At 36.0% G+C, this 6,000-nt stretch overlaps 1 protein-coding gene across 2 annotated transcripts in view; it reads right to left on the reverse strand.

Moving 5' to 3' along the window:
- The window catches only part of LOC143076456 (uncharacterized), a 56,124-nt gene extending 50,593 nt beyond the window's left edge, over nt 1–5,531 (reverse strand). The window contains exon 1 of one of the 2 annotated variants that reach the window (XM_076252241.1): nt 5,482–5,531. The gene's annotated coding sequence lies outside the window, so the exon portion shown is untranslated. Of the gene's footprint in view, nt 1–767; nt 821–5,481 lie in introns of those variants that run through there. The other variant, XM_076252242.1, reaches the window with a different exon arrangement.
- Between the last annotated feature and the right edge of the window lie 469 nt (nt 5,532–6,000).

Here is a 6,000-nt window from a genome sequence, read left to right on the forward strand (position 1 = left end):
ATTTTGAGGCCCTTTGCAGCTTGCTGTTCAGTGTGAGCCATGGCTCCGTGTTGAAAGCCGTACTTAGACCTATAATGGTTTACTTTCACACATTGTTACTTGGATGGAGAGTTGTCTCATTGCCACTCATACAGTACATGTACATGTACCACACCTTCTTATACCTTAGATGTGTCAAAGCGACACGAATGGCCACATCTCAAAAAGTTGAAAAATCTGCAATTTCAATAACACATGTGGTGACAAACATGATGGTAGTCTTACATCAGCTCAAAATCTGGAGGCGTATAACACCATTTAATTAAACATATCATTTTGTCATCAATACAATCAACACCTTATCATGCTTATTAATTAATCCTTTGTTGTCCATAGCCATAAAATGCAATCAGCTGATTATTGATTTTCTGTCAAAATCTTAACCAGTTCATGGTGAATTCGGAGTATTGTCTGATCAAGTAAAGTCTGAGAAACCAGATAAAAGTAAATAAACAAGATGGATGAAAATAAATCGTTTTAAAAATTTCCTTCGCCACAATTATTATTTTTTGCAAATTGCGAAAATGGCGACCGCCAGTGAAAACTGTGCATGTGTATCAGGATTCAGGAATAGATTTGATGACTTGAGTTTTAGCTAAAAAGCAGTTAAAACACAGTTTAAATTATGACAATTCACTTTTTTAAACTTTACGTAATAATTAACATGAATATATTTCTGAATTACTGTATCATAAAATATTTGTATGTATATAAATGTGTCCACTTACCGTTGAATTTAATCAGTCAACACTCACAAATATAAATATAAGTATTTGTAAGTTGTATTTTATTAAGTCTGAGCAGGAAACATAGGTCGGAAGGAAAAGGTATTTATAGTGATAAGTGGTTAACACTTCTGTTTTACATTAAACACTTGTGATAACTAAGTAAGATCTGATAATATGTTGTTTTCTGTATAATTTAATTATAAGCTCAATAATTGGAGGAATTTGTTAGATGAATATTCAATTTTTTTTTTAATTTAACCTATTTCATCAAAATGAGTCGATTTATATATTGTCCAAATGACAGTGTTCATTTTACCGTCATGGGTCAAAAATTACCATTAACGTCATTTCGGCTAATTTGGCATGATTTTTTACCGTTATTTGTCATAAAAGTACCCCATTACAACTCTTATGATGGTGTATGATGGCACAGGCATTTGTTTCTATCCATGGGAAGACCCTCTATCAACGTATATTTAAGACCCACTATCACGATCAACGTATACAATGGTATATTAATGGTATAAATATACGTTGATAGAGGGTCTTCCCATGGACAGAAACAAGTGCCTCTGGTACAAGGTGTAAAAAATTATGTACATGTAATCCTACTAACCACTTACAATACACCTTACATCCTTATCGCTAATCCCGGCTGACCCGGCAGCTTGAACTTTTGACGCATACAACAATCACTTTTCCATTGTGGCGTCAGATATTTTGTATTATGACGTCAAAATTTTACAGAAACCTGTGTGATATCCAGTAATGGGGGACAAATAGCGATAAGGACTATAACATATTCAGTGTTCCTGCTAGGCCGTTTTCAGAGGGCGCGGCGCCCTGTGCCCTTTTCCGAGTGGCGCCCTGTGCCCTTTTTACAGTTTCCAGGGCGCCCTGCCTTTTTTGAAGATCGATTGCATATTAATTTGCGTATTGATATGATACGCTAATTACTAAATTTTACCTGGGGAAAAGATTATGACTTTGTTTACCACCCCAAGCTAATCAATGGTTACAACTGGTGTCATAATCTGTTGTTATAGGTAATCCGTTTATCGGATGGGTCATTAATGATCATCTACATTAATTCGTTCAAATAGAATCGGTCAGTCGGCAATTATCTTTGAAGAAATGTGCATACAACAACTTGGGCACAATTTGCGATGTTTACCGTAGTTTCATGGAAGAAACGTAATGACAGAAAGTTGGAAAACCATTATAAACTCGTTGAAGACATTGTTTTACTTGTTTTCTGTAAAATAAACAGAAAATTCAGACGTATTTGTCATTGACTGCCTTCATTTTTGATACGAAAATAACAAAATCGGCCGCCATATTGTGATCATATTTACATCATTTTTACGTACTGTTTATAATCCTCCAAAGAAGGAGCACACCCGAATAAAGAAAGATAACTCAATCTGATTTTTTTCCTAGCATTGAGTAACCCATTTACATATTCTAAAATGTGTCTCCATACTTCTTGCTTAAGAATATATATGTTTTAAGGTATTTATTTTGAGTTATGGGAAAAGTTAAAGAGGGTCTTAGTAGCAGTGTTGGTAGGGTGCCTTGGTCATCTTTTTCTGTATTCTTTATTTTTGATACTATTTTTCACTGTTGCTTTATATCCTAAAATTGTGAATTTACTGAGCACAGCTGTTTTGTGCTGTATTGCCATCAAGCACAGCAGGGGTAGAAAGGTGAAACTGGTAATTTACTAAAATGTGGTAGACCATAGAAACAGTATAAAACAGATCTCCTTTCAAAACATACTGCATATAAAGTTCAACTGTGCCAAGCAATGGTAAAAAAACTTGTGTGACAAGCTGCTTGACAAGTTTTTCAGCCTTAAAAGTAGAAAGATAAGAGTTCTATATGGGCTAAAGATGTTGTTCTTGTATAACCTGTGTTTCAACGACTAAACACAAATGTTTGATTAACATCTTTTATTAAAATATGCCCTTTTCATATTATCATATCGCGCGTTAAATGCCCTTTTTCAGGATTGGCACCCTGCCCTTTTGAAAACCTAGCTGGAACACTGATATTGGAACACCTTACCTCCCTCAGTGACCACTGCAGAAAGTCTTGACTTGTCAAATGCTTACTGAATGCACATTACATTTTAAGTCCAATGTTTTCATTTGCACCATCATGTATTATAAATGTTGAATACAGCACCAAAAAAAATTTGTTTAAATTATTTTTGGACTTGTTACGTTCTGTATCTGTATCTGTATCGTTACGTCGAAGGTACCAATACTGGCTTTTACTCGACGGGAGAGAGAGCGCCTATTGACGGCGTTGGAGAGCTGTTTTGAAGCTCTCAACTGACTTGGCGCACACTACTGCTTCTTCCAGTTGGTTCCAATGAATAACAGTCTTGACAAAGAACGAGTTCTTAAATTGTTCAGTTTTACAGTTTGTAGTATCAATTGCCTTTGAGTTGTTTTTAACTGAGTTGGTAACTATGTTTGTGCTCTCAAAGTCTACAAAGCGTGTAGGTTTGATTGTCCTTTTGGTTTTGCTTTTTACCAAAAATTCGTCAGGTTTGATAGCTGGGACCAAACCCTCAACCACTTTGTACAGAAATACCAGTCTTTGGCTTGTTCTTCTGGACTGTAGGTTTTCAAGTTCCAGCACTGTTAGCATTTTGGTGACCGATCCCTCTTCTCTTGATTTATAATCCCCTGTGATGAAACGGGCTGCTCTTCTTTGGATTCTTTCTAATTGGTTGATGTTGTTTGATGTATAAGGGTCCCATACAATTGCCCCATATTCCATCGTAGATCGCACCAATGAAATGTATGCTGTTTTCTTGCAGTCTTTTGGGCAAAATCTTAGGTTGCGTCTAAGAAAGCCTAGTGTAGAATTCGCTTTCTTAGTTACATTTGAAATGTGGGTGGTCCATTTCAGATCGTCCGATATCTGTAGTCCCAGGTATGGGTTGTGTTTGACCTGTTGGAGTATGTGTCCATCAAGGGTATAGAACTTCTGACTTTTGTTCTTAATGCTCAAGATGTAACATTTCTTTGCGTTGAAGCGCATACCCCAGTCTTTGGCCCATTTTTCTAGGCTAACCAGATCTTGTTGTAACAGTGTGTGGTCTCGTTGAGTTTTTATATTTCTGTATAGCAGACAATCATCAGCAAAAAGTCTAACAGTTGATTTTACTGAGTCCGGGAGATCATTGATATGACAGAGGAAGAGAAGGGGTCCGAGTACGGTTCCTTGTGGCACTCCTGAGTCCACTGTAACTTCTTCCGATTCCTCTCCATCAATGACAACCTTCATCCTTCTCTGAGTTAGAAACATTTCTAGCCATTTATTCAGTGGTCCTCTCACACCATATTCGTCTAGTTTGTGTAGGAGTTTGTTGTGTGGCACTGTGTCAAATGCTTTTGAAAAGTCCAGGATAGCAACATCAATTTGGTTTCCAGCATCATGTGATTTCATGAAGTCGTGCAGTGTGACTAGTAGCTGTGTCTCACACGAGTATCCGGATCTGAATCCATGGTTGAGTGATGTTAGTACCCTGTGCTTGTCTAGATGGTTTAGTATGTGCTTACAGATGATATGTTCAAGTACTTTGCACGGCACAGATGTTAGTGATACAGGTCTATAATTTTCTGGTGCATGTTTATCTCCTTTTTTAAAGACGCTCGAGATGTTTGCGTTTAACCAGTCTCTTGGCAGTTCTCCAGTATTTATTGACTTTTGGTATATTATTGAGAGTCCTGGTGCAAGTTGTTTTGAGCACTCCTTGAGGATTCTATTAGGTATACCGTCTGGTCCTGAAGCTTTTGATGGATTTAGTTGCCTGAGTAGTTTTTCGACTCCTTCATGTTTTATTTCAAGGAATGGGATTGAGATCTTTATGTGCTTTGTTGTTTTCGGCAATGTTTTGTCGTTGTCCCTTGTAAATACTGATTTAAATTGTTGTATCAGTAATTCTGCCTTTCCTTTACTATCATACACTAATTGGCCATTGCTTTTCAAAGGTGATACTCCAATGTTGTCTTGTTTCCTAGATTTTATGTACTTCCAAAAAGGCTTTGGATTGTTGTTTTCCAGTCCCTCCATTATGGTGTTGTTGATGTATTCCCATTCAGCTTTCCTGACTTGTCTTTTACATTCTTTTTGAAAGTGCCTGTAGTTTGACCAGTTCTTTGTTCTCTTTGCTTGATGGTATAGCCTGGTTTTCTTTTTGAACATTTTCCTAATTTTGTGATTTATCCAGGGTAAGCTTGTTTTAGAGCGGATGAGTTTTGATGGTATGTTCTTGTCCAAATTTACGTAGAGTTCGTATTTAAATGTGTCCCATAATTCTTGGACTGTGGCATTGTTATGGTTCATATCCCTTTGCAAGTGCACACCAAACAGTGGCAGGATAGTCAACCTAGCTAATAGCTGCGAAAACGTAGCTCTTAAGGTCCTTTTGATGATATTAATATTTGTGGACCTATGGCAAAAAAAAATTCAAAGGACAAAAGATCTACGTTTTCGCAGCTACCTCTATATAGCTAAATTATGACGGTGGTAACTTTAAGTGGTAGAGGTAGAAGTAGAAGTTTTATAAATATGACACGAAGAACCATTATTGTGATGGCATGTAAAAAAACGAACAGAAAAAGAGAAACGCATTAAATGAGTAATTTAGTTTTAGATTTCATATATCTTATTTCGTTTTATCACCTGTATATTTTACCTGACAACTTGGAAGCCGAAAATCAATTTACCGGATGTAGGCGACGCTTTTTAAATTTTGCAAAAACGTTCTAAATAAAGTCCACGCATTTCCGTGCATGGATAGAATGTATGCAAAATGTAGAGGAAAATTTCAGTGAACAAAATAAATCTTAAGTAGATGAAAACCAGACGATACAAATAATTTCATTCTTATACATTTGATTGATTGATTGATTGATTTATTGATTGATTGATTGATTGATTGATTGATTGATACATAATCGGTAACTTGAAATTTTCAATACAAATTCGAGTACATTAAAATTAGAAAGTGCTATTTTTATATCTTGTTCATGTTTAAATTGGAATATATCAAAGAATTTCTAAGATTTTGCATCTCCTGGTATGGAAAACCAGTTACAAAGTTGACGAAACCTTGATCCATATGAACTGGAACGCATATACTCTGTCATTGTAACAAGAATATGTTTTCTTCAAACACAAATCATGCCGTCGTATCGTTGAATTTTGCTACATA

The sequence above is a fragment of the Mytilus galloprovincialis genome, chromosome 5, assembly GCF_965363235.1.
Source record: "Mytilus galloprovincialis chromosome 5, xbMytGall1.hap1.1, whole genome shotgun sequence".
Lineage (NCBI taxonomy): Eukaryota > Metazoa > Mollusca > Bivalvia > Mytilida > Mytilidae > Mytilus > Mytilus galloprovincialis.